Source organism: Procambarus clarkii, chromosome 10 (genome assembly GCF_040958095.1).
Source record: "Procambarus clarkii isolate CNS0578487 chromosome 10, FALCON_Pclarkii_2.0, whole genome shotgun sequence".
Lineage (NCBI taxonomy): Eukaryota > Metazoa > Arthropoda > Malacostraca > Decapoda > Cambaridae > Procambarus > Procambarus clarkii.
In genome coordinates this window covers 16996505-17013104 of record NC_091159.1, presented here as the reverse complement: position 1 = coordinate 17013104, position 16600 = coordinate 16996505, and the positions used below count along the sequence as shown (strand labels likewise).

General features: G+C 50.7%; 1 protein-coding gene across 3 annotated transcripts in view; it reads right to left on the bottom strand.

The window, feature by feature from the left end:
* The window catches only part of LOC123746864 (peroxisomal acyl-coenzyme A oxidase 1-like), an 85104-nt gene that overhangs the window by 28367 nt on the left and 40137 nt on the right, over positions 1-16600 (bottom strand). The window lies entirely within an intron of this gene.

The following is a 16600-nucleotide window of genomic DNA, read 5'->3' as shown; positions in this document are numbered from 1 at the left end:
ACAAGTACCAAAACCCCAAGAACCCCTCCGGAAAGCAGCCGTCTCGACCGTCGCCAAGACAGAGAAAGGCTGCACACCAATAAAGCTACCACCAGTACCAAAGAGGAGGAAACTGAAACCGAAGGGGCTACCACAAACTGAGGGGAAGAGAAGAAGGCACCCTGAACAAGGACCAGGATGGCTCAGGCGACTCATGAGCAGGCCGGAGGGGAAACAAAACGCGAGAAAACGTAATAAACGTCATACAGTCTCCAAGACGAAGCTCACAGGTGGGACACCGTCAACAAAGCCACCTGAACACCATAGAGATGGCGATACCTGCGTCAAAATACCAGACGCGAAGAGCCAAAGAGAAGGCCGAACCAGTCACGGACAGGACCGATTCGGCCTGCTGAAAGAGGCGAAGCCTCAGGAAAAACGCCCCGGGTACGGACACCTATCAAGCAGCGTCTGAAAAGAAGGCCGGGCCGGCCACCGTGGAACCATAAGGACTGTTCTCGTGGGAATGGGCTGCAACCGAGCCAGAACCCGAAGCAACAGCTGGACCGGGAGAAGAGGTACAGGTACCCCCCACCTCGACCAGGCCTGCCTAAAGCCTCCACCGTGAAGTCCTCGCAAGTGGGAAGGGCGCCACAAAACGGGCGACGCCTAGACCACGCCTACCCGAAGACGTCCATGGCCAGGAGTCCATAAGCCCAACAGAGCCAACAAAACGAATCGGTGACGACTGGCCAACCCACGAAGAGGAATGAACCGAGACAGCTGTCCACCAGGACGCAGGACACACCCCGGACACGAACCACACGGTTAACCAAACCCCCTGTGGTTCCGGCAAGAACCACCAGAGAACAGTCCAAACAGAGCTGAATGGTAGAGTACCTAGTGACCCAAACCCTCCGAAACGCAAACCAGACAGCCATGAACACCTGAACCGGGCTGTGAGCCCGACGGACAGACAGACTCCATCAACCTTGGCCGACCTGGTGAGCACTGGTCACAAAGCCCCAGCCGAGAGATGACCCGTCCGTGAACACATCGAGCGAAGGCTCGGGGAGCTGCCAAGGCACGGAACCCCGAAAACCCCAAAGAGGAAGCTGGTGACGCAGCACCAACACCAGATCCCCAGAGGAACCCAAGGAATGCAAGAGGCGGAAGTGGAGTCTCCGTAGGAACCAACCGACGCCGGAGCCAAACCCGACTCCGCAGGCAGACAAGCACGCCGAAGTGCAAACTCCCGCACAACCGCCCAAGCAACCGCTGAGCAACCCGGGACCCCCTCCTGAACAGCCAAAGGTGGGACCACAGCCACAGTAACACTTCTGGAGGGAAGACAATGAGGGGCCCAAGAGCCTGAAACAAGGCCCAGGTCCGAACCCGGGACGGAAACAGAAGGTAAAACCTCCAGATCACCAGGAAACCAAACCCAGCGATCTGGAAAGAACCATCCCCTGGCGAGCAGACAAGCGGACTGACTGGGAGCCCACTCCAGCCAGTCGTCGAGGTAGGCCAGACACCGAATCTCAGACGCAGACAGGGCACTAAGATCCGGTAAGGATGCAAAGAGTATACAAAGTGCCCTTCACAAAATAGGGAATGCAATAAAAACAGCAAACCTGAAGCCCCACCACCAAAGCATTGTATGACAATCATATTAAGACATATTATGACATATGACAATCATTATATGACAATATGACAATTATAATCAAAGCATTATATGACAAAGAGTGCTGGGAAGACAGGACACCACGAGAGTAGCTCTCGTCCTGTAACTACACTTAGGTAAGTACACATAGGTAATTACCAACCGTGCTAGCCCCAGAAAAACTGGAGAGGAACGTGCCAAGAAGTGACCTGGAGGTCCAGGTCCACCATCCATGCACCCGGCCCTAACAGAATCCGAACAGGAGACAACAGTCCTCCGAGCAGGGCAGAGGATCCAGGGTGCAGACGGAAGTAGTCCAGAAGAACTGCAGACTGGAAAAGCTCATGACTGCAAAGAGCAGACGGGAAAAGCTCATGACTGCAAAGAGCAGACGGGAAGCCCAGAAGGATGGGGCGGATCGACCACGCCCCACGCACCCACGAAGAGGAAATGACGAAGCGCAGGGAAGAAGCCCACCCCGCCAGCTCTGAACCCCCCCCAAGGGGGAGAAGCCGTCCTCCGACGCCAGCAGAGGCCGGAAGACAACCCAAAGCGCCCACCAACAGCGGGACCAAGCGAGAGGCAACAGAGCAAGCTGCTCCCCCAGCGCCCAGTCAACAGAGAAGGGAACAGAACCCCTACAGAAAGAAAAAGTACACTACCGAAGTCATGAGGAGAGACTACGGGAATGAAACCACACTTCGCTGGAAGAGGAAGTGAGGGGAGACCTGATCACCACATACAAGATACCCAAGGGAATCGACAGGGTTGAGAAGGACAGGCTATGTAACACAAGGGGCACACAGGTGGAAACTGAGTACCCAAAAGAGCCACAGATAGAATTAGTTTTTTTTTTTTTTTTTTTTTTTTTTTTTTTTTTTTTTTTTTGAGTGTCAGAATGGGAACGGGAAAGCACTAAGAAGTAATGTGGCGACTCCTCACACAAGTAACGAGGCTGACCCCCATACAATGTCACATGTAGACATGACAGAGCCCAAGAGGCACAGGAACCGATACACCTGTTGACGGACGGTTGAGAGGCAGGACCAAGGAGCCAGAGCTCAACCCCCACAAGCACAACTAGGTGAGGACATATATTGTAAAAGCACAAGCCGCCGACTAGTGGCAGAGAGCACTACGCCGGCCAGGCAAAGAAGGCACAAAACTGCATTAAAAGGCCCACCTCGACAGCAAAACCACAAAGTCCCAGCACAACCACAACATGTGCCAAGACCCAAAAAGCTCAGTCTGCAAGCCAGGAAGACCCCGGAACCCCAAAAGGCAGAACCGGGTCACACGAGGAAACAAAGTCCCCTGAACCCACAAAAGGGGGCCCAAGAGGAAGAAACCTCCAGAACGAAACCAAGGAACCCAAAGGAACCCAGAATCGAACCAGGGGGAGCCCAAACCACCACATTTGCCGGCGGAGAACACCACTAAAAGGCAAAGCACAGACCCCAGCAGAACGCCCTGGGAAAACGGTCCCAACCGACCGAAAACCGAGGGGCAAGGTGTGGGAGCAAGCATACCAGCCAGGGGCACTGAGCCTAAACCCAGAGGCTCAGACCCAAAATCAACACCCAAACGTTCCCAGAGGAACAGGCAACGGCAAGAAAACGCCAGAAAAACAAAGAAACGACAACAGGAGAACAAAAACCCTGCAAATTTTTCGAAAACTCACCAGAGACGCTCGCTCGCACACCCAGACGCATGTAAACAAACCGCAACGCCGCCCTGGTGGCCACGCCGGGAAACCGGCAGACGAAAATGGCCGCCAGCAGGGGCTGTGACTGACGCTTAATACACAAAAACACGCCAGCAAATGTGGGAAGCTAGCAGACTGGAAGGGCGAAAAACGACGCCCAACAGCAGAAAAAACCCTGAAGGGGCAAAACCGCCCCAGAACTGCTAGCAGGCAACCCCCACAGCCCCGGGAACCAACAACAGAGGCCCCGGGGCAGAGCCGTCCTCCAAGCCCTCCGCCCTTAAAGAAAAGCAAGAGCCCATGGGAAAGGCAACAAGAAAGGGCCGCTGGTAAGACCCAGAAGCCTTGGCAGGAGGCACAGGCTCAAACCTCCGTCCCCAACCCGAACGGGGCATCCCCCGAAAACCGCCCGAGTCTCTGCCGCAACTAAACCCCGCCCCGACCCCGAACACGCAGACGGTCCGGAGCCGGGAACATGGAGAGAAAGGGGCGAGCAGCACCTAACCAAACGGGGCGGCCACGGGGCATTCGAGTGGGAAACCAACCTAGCATGTTGCAGCAACCTAACCTAGCTTGCAACACGGATGCCGCCTGTACTCTGAACAGTAATAACATCAGGAGAGTACTGGAGAACAAGCAGAGAATCACTCGCAAGACTCCGGGTCAAGGTGTCAGTGACCCAACAGGCAGCATGACGGAGGTAAAAATGGCGACTGTCACCCGGAGACAAGGGAACAGCAACCAACGATCCCGTTCAAGACGGGTTGGAACCCGGAAGACACATACAATGGTCCCCCGAGCCCAGACAGGGGTTTCCAGGGCCCGTAGGGTAACAACTACGGGAAGCCCGGGCAAGGTGTTGCTAACCGGTTAAGAAACCCAAACATAACAAGAGGGTAGATTATAGCACTGAAAACCCCTGAGACGTGTACAAGCACGGGGGCCTAGCAGAGGGCCGCCAAACACTACCAGTGGAACTATAACCACCTTAGGCAGACCCCCACCAGGCAAGAAAATGAAAAACAAAAGAAAAACCCCGCAAAAGTACACCGTCTCCAGAGGCAACAGAAACCGGCCGCCGCTTAGGTGGCAGGCTGCGCAACACCTTGACGCCCTAACCAGCACAATACCAATCCCTACCCAGGGCCAAACAAGGGCCCCAAGCCCCAGCTGGCCCCAAGGGCGAGGCAAATGCCGAGCAGCAAGAACCTCTACGGGAATGGTTCCCGAACGCCCCAGGGAAGATAACCCTGTTACGCAAGGGCAGTACTCACAGGGCGCTTAGGGAAGTCAGCCACTAAGCACATGCAGCCCCGGCACTGATGAAGTACTCCTGGCCACCGCACACCACAACACACGGCAGTGAACGCCACACAAGGCAAACACCGCCTAGGAAACTGAGGCCAGAGAAGCGTCAATCCCGGTTGACATTAGCGAACGAACTGAAGCTTGGCAGCCGGCGCGGTAGGTCCGGGGCTCCACCCTCCCCCTCCCGGGGTGGGGAGGGCTGCGCGGACGATCGGTGCGGCAGTAAAGTGTGATGTTTGCTTGTTTGCTTGTTTCCTTGGGATTGTAGGGAGTTTTCTACCTCTCTGTTCGGTTTTTGTTGTAGTTTCTTACCATGTGGGGTTTGTTTTGTTACGCCTACCTTTCTGGGTGCCTAACCCCGGTCGATGGCAGATAAGGAAAACCCCCCAACCATATGGGGTTTTCCAGGGCCATTGCTCCCTGAAACCTCTCTGAAGGGGCCAGGTTCTGGCGCTGGTCCCTGGTAGGTCTGAACTCCTTAGCTAATGTCCCGGTCTAACATAACATACATTAGCCCGATAAGCTCCAGGGAGCCGTAGGGGCTCCACACAGAAAAGGCTTTCGACAGAGTTCCCCATAAGAGGTTGTTCTGGAAACTGGAACATATTGGAGGAGTGACAGGTAAGCTACTAACATGGATGAAAAATTTCCTAACTGACAGAAAAATGAGGGCCAAAAACAGAGGCAAGGTATCGGATTGGAGGAATGTCACGAGTGGAGTACCTCAGGGTTCAGTTCTTGCACCGGTAATGTTCATTGTCTACATAAACGATCTACCAGTGGGAATACACAATTACATGAACATGTTTGCTGATGATGCTAAGATAATAGGGAAGATAAGAAACTTAGATGATTGTCATGCCCTTCAAGAAGACCTGGACAAAATAAGTATATGGAGCAACACTTGGCAAATGGAATTTAATGTGAATAAATGCCATGTTATGGAATGTGGAATTGGAGAACATAGACCCCACACAACCTATAAATTATGTGAGAAATCTTTAAAGAATTCTGATAAAGAAAAAGATCTAGGGGTGGTTTTAGATAGAAAAATGTCACCTGAGGACCACATTAAGAACATTTGGCGAGGAGCCTATGCTACACTTTCTAACCTTAGAATTGCTTTTAAATACATGGATGGAGAAATACTAAAGAAATTGTTCACGACTTTTATTAGACCAAAACTGGAATATGCAGCGGTTGTATGGTGCCCATATCTTAAGAAGCACATCAACAAACTGGAAAAGGTGCAACGACATGCCACTAAGTGGCATTTATTGTATGTATGTACCTTACCTAAATAAACATTTTATTTTATTTTTTTTTTTTTAAGTGGCTCCCAGAACTGAAGGACAAGAGCTACGAGGAGAGATTAGAGGCATTAAATATGCAAAAACTAGAAGAAAGAAGAAAAAGAGGCGATATGATCACTACGTTCAAAATAGTAACAGGAATAGATAAAATTGATAGGGAAGAATTCCTGAGACTCGGAACTTCAAGAACAAGAGGTCATAGATTTAAACTAACGAAACAAAGCTGCCGGAGAAATATACGAAAATTCACTTTTGTAAACAGAGTGGTAGACGGTTGGAACAAGTTAAGTGGGAAGGTGGTGGAGGCCAAAACCGTCAGTAATTTCAAAGCATTATATGACAGAGTGCTGGGGAGATGGGACACCTCTCATACTGTAACTACACTTAGGTAATTACACTTAGGTAATTACACACATGCGTGTGTTTAGGAAGTGAATGGGTGGAGGCCGACTCCATACACAGTTTCAAGTGTAGATATGATAGAGCCCAATGGGCTCGGGAATCTGTACACCTGGTGAATTACGGTTGAGATGCGGAACCAAAGAGCCAGAGCTCAACCCCCACAAACAACTAGGTGAGTACATACATTGCAAAAGAAAAATACCAGTCGCCGACCAGTGGGCAGAGAGCACCACGCCGGCCAGGCAAAGAAGGCACAAAACTGCATCAAAAGGCCCACCACGACAGCAAAACCTCAAAATCCCAGCACGACCACAACATGTGCCAAGACCCAAAAAAATCAGTCTGCAAGCCAGGAAGACCCTGGAACCCCAGAAGGCAGAACCGGGTCATATGAGGAAACAAAGCCCCCTGAACCCATAAAGGGGGCCCAAGAGGAAGAAACCTCCAGAACGAAACCAAAGAACCCAAAGGAACCCAGAATTGAACCAGGGGGAGCCCAAACCACCACATTTGCCGGCGGAGAACACCACAGAAGGCAAAGCACAGCCCCAGACAGAACCCCATGGGAAAACGGTCATAACAGACCGAAAATCGAGGGACAAGGTGTGGGAGCAAGCATACCAGTCAGGGGACACCGAGTCCAAACCCAAAGGCCCAGACCCAAAACAGACAAAATGGAAAACCCGGTGTAAAATCAACACTCAAACGTTCCCAGAGGAATAGGCAACGGGCAGAAAACACCAGAAAAGCAAAGAAACGACAACAGGAGAATAAAAACCCCTGAAACGAGGTGAAAACTCACCCCAGCAGCTCGCTCGCACACCCAGTCGCATGTAAACAAACCGCAACGCCGCCCTAGTGGCCACTCTGGGAAACCGGCAGACGAAAATGGCCGCCAGCAGGGGCTGTGGCTGACGCTAAAAATACAAAAACACGCCAGCAAAAGTGGGAAGCAAGCAGACTGGATGGGCAAAAAACGCCGCCCAACAGCAGAAAACCCAGGCAGGGACAAACCGCCCCAGAACTGCTAGCAGGCATCCCCCACAGCCCCGGAAACCAACAACAGAGGCCCCGGGGCAGAGCCGTCCTCAAAGCCCTCCGCCCCTAAAGAAAACAAGAGTCCATGGGAAAGGCAGCAAGAGAGGGCCGCTGGTAAGACCCAAAAGCCTTGGCAGGAGGAACCAGCTCGAAAAACCTCCGTCCCCCAACTCGAACAGGGCAGCCCCCGAAAACCGCCCGAGTCTCGACCCCAACTAAACCCCGCCCCGACCCCGAAACCCACAGATAGTCCGGAGCCGGGAACAGGGAGGGAAAAGGGCGAACAGCACCTAACCAAACGGGGCGGCCTCGGGGCATCCGAGTGGGGAAACCAACCTAGCATGTTGCAGCAACCTAACCTAGCTTGCAACACGGATGCCGCCTGTACTCTGAACAGTAATAACATCAGGAGAGTACTGGAAAATAAGCAGAGAAATACTCGCAAGACTCCGGGTCAAGGTGTCAGTGACCCAACAGGCAGCATGACGGAGGTAAAAGTGGCGACTGTCACCCGGAGACAAGGGCACAACAACCAACGATCCCATACAAGACGGGTTGGAACCCGAAAGACACATTCAATGGTCCACTGAGCCCCGACAGGGGTTTCCAGGGCCTGTAGGGGTAACAACTACGGGAAGCCCGGGCAAGGTGTTGCTAACGGGTTAAGAAACCCAAACATAACAAGAGGGTAGAGGATAGCACTGAAAACCCCTGCGATGTGTACAATCACGGGGGCTTAGCAGAGGACCACCAAACACTACCAGTGGAACTATAGCCACACTAGGCAGACCCCCACCAGGCATGAAAATAAAACAAAAGAAAAACCCTGCAAAAGTACACCGTCACCAGAGGCAACAGGAACCGGCCGCCGCTTAGGTGGCAGGCTGTGCAACACCTTGACGCCCTAACCAGCACAATACCAATCCCTACCCAGGGCCAAACAAGGGCCCCAAGCCCCAGCTGGCCCCAAGGGCGAGGCAAATGCCGAGCAGCAAGAACCTCTACGGGAACGGTTCCCGAACGCCCCAGGGAAGATAACCCTGTTACGCAAGGGCAGTACTCACAGGGCGCTTAAGGAAGTCAGCCACCAAGCGCATGCAACCCTGGCACTGATGAGGTACTCCTGGCCACCGCACAACACAACACACGGCAGTGAACGCCACACAAGGCAAACACCGCCTAGGAAACTGAGGCCAGAGAAGCGTCTATCCCGGTTGACATTAGCGAACGAACTGAAGCTTGGCAGCCAGCGCAGTAGGTCCGGGGCTCCCCCCTCCCCCTCTCGGGGCGGGGAGGGCTGCTCGGACGATCGGCGCGGCAGTAAAGTGTGATGTTTGCTTGTTTCCTTGTGATTGTAGGGAGTTTCTACCTCTCTGTTCGTTTTTTTGTTTTAGTTTTTTACCATGTGGGGTTTGTTTTGTTATGCCTACCTTTTTGGGTGCCTAACCCCAGTCGATGGCAGATAAGGAAAACCCCAACCACAAAGGGGTTTTCCGGGGCCATTGCTCCCTGAAACCTCTCTGAAGGGGCCAGGTTCTGGCGCTGGTCCCTGGTAGGTCTGAACTCCTTAGCTAATGTCCCGGTTTAATATAACATACATTAGCCCGATAAGCTCCAGGGAGCCGTAGGGGCTCCCCACAGAAAAACCACTATCACCAGTTTAATCCATGGAGGGCACAAAATAAAAAACCCAGTGCTAAATGTAATGAAACGCCATTTTCTGGGCGAGTCTCGGAGGCTTCCCAGAGCTATCCAGGCTGATAGGATAGTTCTAACTTTCGGCATCAGTCGATGTGGGGTGGAGTTCTAGGCCTACCGGGGACCACGGCCAAAACCTGGCCCCCTCAGAAAGGCACGAGGAGCAATGGTCTATAGAAATGCACTTGAGATTTTCCAGTATTCTATATCTGCCATCGACCGGGACAGGCACCCAGAAAGGTAAGTGCCTCAAAACAAACCCCTATTCTGGTAAAACCAACGAAAATAATGAAACAAATGGACAGAACTCCTCCAAGAGAAAACGAGCCAACAAGCATGACGTCGCACGAGCTGTGTCACATATCTGCACAGCTCCCCCCTCCCCGAGAGAGGGAAGGGGGAGCGCCAGACCCGCGTGCCGGCAATCCACACCTCCAATTCCGAGGCTGGTTATCAAAATATGCGAAAACCGCCAACCGGAGGGAGGGAGGGAGGGTTGCCAGGGAGCCTCCGGGACTCACCCAGGAAATGGCGTTTATTACATTTAATGCTAGTTCTCTGGAAGGAGCCCCTATGGCTCCCTGGAGCTACTTCACCAAAGACAGGAAAAAAGGGGACTTACCCAGGAGGCGATTGGTGCTCCACACCTCAACTCGAAGTCACGACAGACTGCAGCCGCCGACCCAAAGCGACACAGACCTGACTAGACCCAGGAACGCTCACGAGGTAGCGTGCAGCCAGGACCCTGTTCGATTGCCAAAAATCCCGTGCCTGAACGTTAGCCCAGGACATGTTCCCAAAAACAGCAGCAAGAACAGCGAACTTACAAACATCATGAGCACGGGGATAGACCGCAGGCTGGCTAGACTTGATAACCTTGCGAACAACCTGAGAGACTTGAGCCATTGAAGAGGGAATGAAGGAAATCGGACCTACTCAAAGCGCATCCCCGGACACAAAAGCAAAGGCATGCAGGTAATGGCGGAGAAATGCAACTGGGCACAAAACATGATGCACTGACCAACCAATCATCAATAACCCACGGACCTCTCCAGAAGCCTGCCGTCTCATTCTTTGCCAGAAAAGAAGGAGACGGCTGCAAACAAACAAAACGTTCACCAGGACCGAAAGAGAAGATACCCCTGTGTTGGAGGAGAGCATGAAGCTCACCGACCCAACCCCCAGAGGCCAAAGCCAACAAAAAGCCGAAAACAATCTTGGACCGAAGGGGCCACAACAAACCGAGGAGGAGAGAGAGAAAAAGAGAGCACCCGTTCCAAAGACCAGGATGGCTCAGGTGGCACATGAGCAGGACAGAGGTGGAAAAACGCACGAGAAAGCTTACGGAATGGAGTCGAAGTGACATTCACCCCGAACACAAGCTGGAGCGGCTCCTTCAGCGCCACACGATAAGAGGTGACAATATTCAGCATAAGATGTCGGTCCTGAAACAGCCAAGAAAGGAAAGACAAAACACAAACAGAAACAGAATGCAACCTACAAAGAGAAAAGAGGTAGTGAAAGGAATGCCAAGAGACTTTATGCTATCACCGAGAAGACCGCGACACCTGCTGCGACACTAGGTGGGACACCTGCGGTCTCACCATACAAGTGGTGATACACGTGCGTCAAAAATACCAGATGCGAAGAGCGGAAGAGTAGATTAAACCAGCAAGGACCCTCACCGGGTCCTTGCTGGTCCTTGCTGGTCCTTGCTGGTCCTTGGGTCCTTGTTCAAAGTGAACACCCCGGGCTCAGACACTAAGCAAGCAGCGACTGAAACCAAAACTGGGCTGGCCATCATGAGGCCAGAAGGAGAACCCTCCCCCGATAGGACTACAGCCGAGCCAGAATCCGAAGCAATAGCTGGACTGGGGGAGGGGGGGGGGGGGGAGAGAGGAGTCCTGCTGAAAAGTGCCAACTTCGATGGTGTTGTAGTGAGACACCTCGACCACGCCAATACAAAGAGGTTCACCATCAGGGCCTGAATGTCCGGCAAAGCCAACTGAAAGGGTCGGCATCAACTGTTCATTCCATGGACAGAGGAATGAACTGAGACAGGCCGTCCACCACAATGTTGGACACGCCTCTGATGTGAACAGCACGGATAACTAAACCCTGAGAACTCAGCAGAAGAGCCACTCAAAGCAACCAGCCCCAAAGAGCCAAGGACCAAAGAGACGCCCTGCAGTTCAGGCAATGAACCACCGGGGTGCAGTCCAAATGGAGGCAGATCGTAGAACCGCAAGCATGTCAAATCCGCTGCAGCGAAAGCCACACAGCCACAAACTCCCGCACCGTGCTGTGAGCCCGATGGAGCAATGGAACCAACCACCCCTGGCAGGCTTGGTGAGCACTGGTCACAAAGCCCCAGCCGAAAGATGAGGCGTCCGTGAACACAGCGAGCACAAAGGCGCAATTAAGGCATTCCGGGAGGCGCAAAGGCACCAAACCTCAAAAAACCCGAAGAGGAAGCTGGAGATGCATCAACCGACGCAAGGCTCCTGGAGGACGAACCCAGCGATCACAAGAGTGACAGAAGGGATGGCCGTGAAGAAACCAGAACAGTCACTGAAGCCAAACCCAACCCAGCGGGAAATGCTGGGTTGGGTTTGATGAAGTTCAAACTCCCACACAGCTGCTCGAGCAACTGCCAAGTGACCTGAAACCACCTCAGGAACAGCCAAAGGTGGGACTGCAGCCGGAGCAACACCGCAAGAGGGAGACATAGATGCCGTCCGAGAATCCCAAACAAGGCCCAGCCAAGTCTGAACCTAGAACGAAATCAAATGGGACTTCCTCTAGTTCACCAGAAACCCAAACCCGGCCAGCTGGGAAAGAACCAAACCCCTGGCAAGCAGACAAGCAGACTGGCTGGGAGCCCAAACCAACCAGTCGTCGAAGCAAGCTTGGCGCCCTACCACAAAACCTAACCAGTCCCTGAACCCCAGATGAATGGGGACGTGCCAATAAGCGTCCCGGAGGTCCAGACACACCATCCAAGAACCCGGCTCCAAGAGAAGCTGGACCTGGGACAGAGAGGTCATCCAAAAGGAGAAGCAAGGAATCCAACGGTTCAGACGGGACAAGTCCAGAATGAACTGAAGATCCGCAGTCCTGTTTCGACACTAGAAACAAGCGAGAAACCCACTTGAGGGTCGAAGTCATTTTGACTACGCCCAAGCGCGCCCACGCCAAGATGACCCGATGGAGCGAAGGGGAAGAAGGCAGACCCGCCAGCCCTGATCCTCCAAGAGGAGGAGGAGCCGCCCATCGCCACCACACGCTGGAGGACACAACCCTAAATGCCTACAAATTGTGGGACCAAGCCTGGGCAAACAGAGCCAGCCTCCCCATCGCCCCATTAATGGGGGTGACCTGCGAAAAGATCAGTGTCTCTTCTGAGAAGCTGACGTATGAACAGAGCGACCACTGCGCCGACCAGACGAAGACGGCTCCGGAGGAGGCACAGTCACAGTAGATGGCACCAAGGCCCCACCTCGACCGGCAGAAGCCTGAGCCCTAGCATGATCTTCCCCGGAAGCACAAGAACGCCCACCCCGGATCACCAACAAATCAAAAAGAGGACGGCAACCAACACCAGAAGAGGCCATTTCAAGATGACCCAAACAGGCAAAGGGAGAAAGCCTGCCCAGAACCCCCCAAAAGAGGGAGAGACACGACCAACTACATTGCGATCCTAGGGAATCCCAATAAGACCACGAACACGTAACAAGGAGAAGGCACACCGAGCAAGCTGCCCCACACCACCACAGCAAGGGGCACAAGAGAGCCAGCACGAACCAAAAGAGCTTGGTTCTCAGAAACAAGCTAATTAATTGTTGTCTCCAGAAGGAAAGTGAAGCCTTACTTAATATCCCAAACAAACCAAAACGAGGTAAGATGTTGTGAAGGCTACAACTGGTATTGTAGCTTGTTGATCATGTAGCAAATATATTATGTAAGTAATATACTTGCTCCATATTCTCATTAGCTTATGTGCAGATGATGAAATGGGTCTGTTAATTCTACATAACATATCTCTAAGTTATCACATTCCTAGAAGTCACATTCCTAGAATTATCACATTCCTAGAATTCCTACACTGATTCTTGGGCCACTAATTGCAATTCCCAAGTGTACAACTAATAACAGTTAATATCTCTTCCCAACCTGGTAGATGATGGTCAGGTGAGGGGCAGGCCTGTAATATAAGCTTTGACAGCACATTAATCAAGCAGTCTAAACTCATATTGTGGTTCAGTACAAATGCTTTAAGAGATACTGTACATCTTCAACATTCACCTGCAACAATGCAACACTCGACGAGTCCAATTCATACCCTCACAAGATGCTTCAGTCACGCTACAGAGCAGACAGCCAGACTCCGGCCGCATCTAGGTTCCACGCTCTCGTCCCGCACTTGAGCTCTTCAACTCCCTTCGAATTCAGAGTGTCACGCTCTTTACTCTCACCCCATATCTGAGTTCTCTACCTCCGGCCTCACTCAACTCTCTGCCCTGCTCCTAGGCTTCGTCTCAACTACGACACTTCACTACAGTGGAACCCCGGGTTACGAGCGTCCCTGGTTACGAGTTTTTCGGGTTACGAGCAGGATTTGGTCGGAAAATTTGCATCAGAATATCGGAAAATTTGCATCAGACTACGAGCGTTGCATTGGGTAACGAGTGTGTTGATATGTGTACGGGCCGACCTAGCACGTGATGGCACGACGATCGTCCCTTAGTTTACCAGTGCCTCGCACCCAGTGACAATCCCGCCTGAATTCTTCACAAGGCTTTACAGTGTGTTGTCGGATATTTGGTTACTTGAGCATAAAAGTTGTTATTATATACCTCGCAATGAGACCCAAGAAAGCCAATAGTAAGGTTCAAGGCAAGAAATAGCATGTGAGGATGACAATAGAGGAAAAACAAGAGATCATTCGGAAGCATGAAAATAGTGTACGTGTTGTTGAACTTTGTAGGCAGTACAACAAATCCATGTCAACGATATGCACTATACTTGCCAAGAAAAAGGACATTACGAGTGCTAAAGTGTCAAAAGGCATATCAACAATCACGAAACAAAGACCACAAATACTTGAGGAAATGGAAAAGGTGTTATTAATTTGGATACACAACAAGGAGTTAGCGGGTGATAGTGTTTCAGAGGCTATCATTTGTGAGAAAGCCAGGGTATTGCACGAAGACTTTGTAAAGAAAACCCCTGGAACGAGTGCCAATACGATAGACTTTAAGGCAAGCAGGGAATGGTTCGACAAATTTAAAAAAATGAATGGTATTCATAGTGTTGTGAGGCATGGGGAGGCTGCTAGCTCAGACTAACCAGCGGCTGAAAGATTTATTGAAGAATTTAAAGAGTTTGTAGAGGTTGAAGGATACCTACCGCAACGAGTATAATTGTGATTAGATAGGACTGTTCTGGAAAAGATTGCCTAAGAGGACATATATTATCAAGGAGGAAAAATCATTGCCCGGACACAAGCCTATGAAAGATAGATTTACACTTGTGCTGTGTGGAAATGAGAGTGGCAATTTGAAAATTAAACCCTTGCTTGTGTATCATTCTGAAAATCCAAGGGTTTTCAAGCAGTATAAAGTACAGAAAAACCAAATGTGTGTGATGTGGAGGGCTAATAATAAGGCATGGGTGACTAGGATTTTTTTTTACGGAGTGGGTGAATGATGTGGTGTGTCCTGCCATAAAAAAATATCAGCAGGAGAAAAGTTTGCCACTCAAGGCCCTGCTTCTCCTCGACAATGTTCCTGCTCATCCTCCAGGCTTGGAAGATGAATTGTTGAACAGATACAGTACTTTTCTCATAGTAAAGTTTCTTCCTCCTAACACCACTCCTCTAATTCAGCCTATGGAGCAGAAAATCATAGCGAATTTTAAGAAACTTTATGAAAGGGCACTTTCCGGAAATGTTTTGAAGTGACTGAAGCCACAAATCTCACCTTCAAAGAGTTCTGGAAACACCATTTTAACATTTGTAGTGCTTTAAAACTCATTGACAAAGCCTGGCAAGAAGTGACTCAAAGAACCCTGATCTCTGACTGGAGAAAATTGTGGCCTGAATGTGTGCCAGAACTAGACTTTGAGGGGTTTGAGGCTGTAAATGAAGTGCCTATTGTTGAGGAAATTATTACTCTGGGCCAGAAGATGGGCTTGGAATTGGATGGTGCTGATGTGGAGGAGTTGGTGACAGAACAACCTGAAGAACTGGCCACCGAAGAACTCCAAGCCCTTCAAAAGGAGCAGCAAGAAGAGGCAGCTGAGGATGTTTCTCCAGTGGAGGAGGAAGAGGATGTCCTTTCTGCAACCATTAGGAAGTGGTGTCAGATGTGGGAAGAAATGCAGGCTTTTACTGAAACGACTCACCCAGAGAAAGCTGTAGTAGGCCGTTGCATTAATCTTTTCAATGACAATGTGATGCCTCACTAAAGAGACATCTTGTGAAGAAGAGAAAAACAATCTTCAATTGATCGTTTTGTTGTGAGGAAATCGAGCAGTGAGCCACAACCAGGACCTAGTGGTATGCAGGCAAAACGTGCCAGAGTGCACCCCAGAGAGAGTGCACTTCCATTATAACATCACTGCCTGATGTTATAATGGAAGGGGGACTTCCCCTTCCAAACAGTAACACTTCTCCTCCTCCCCCCTCCTCACCATTTTCCATACACCAACAGTAGTCATCAGCAAGGGTAAGTAATAACTTGAACATACTTTTGTAGTGTAGATTTTGATGAATTAGGTATAAAATTTAGTTTGAAGTGAGGTTTTTGGGTAGTCAGGAACGGATTAATTCATTTCCCATTTATTTCTTATGAGGGAAATTAGCTACGGTTTATGAGTTTTCGGGTTATGAGCCGTCTCCAGGAACGGATTAAACTCTTAAACTGAGGTACCCCTGTATGCAACAAACCGACTGCTGTAACCAACACTATAGTAAATAAATACAAGGAATTACTAAACTCTTTGTGTCTAATCAACCAAACATGGACACACAAACATGTTACAATCACATAGATGAAATTGCAAAGCCCCATCAATGCACAATCCCAGGCTAGCAGGAAGAGTCAATGATTGGGAGCCCAAGTTAACCAGTCGTAGAGGTAGGACCCTGGCATTGAGAATCAGAGTTGAGGTTAACAAAGAACCACCTTGTTCAGTCTGGTGACGGTCCTGAGTGTCAGATTCAACCCAAAGGGAAGCATTAAAAAGTAGCAGGTGTGGCCACCCTGAAACTCCGCCAATCCCTAAATTCTAGATTGAAAGGAATAAATCAATAATCATACTGGAGACCCAGGGAGTTAAACCATGAGTGACTGGAAGCCATCTGGCAATCCAGTCATGGTGCTCATTTGGAAGTTCAGGCAAGCCATGTCAAAGTCGGCAACTGCAACATAGAGGATCAGAGCAAACATACACAGCAAAACTATAATCACTTCACATTGATTTGAATGC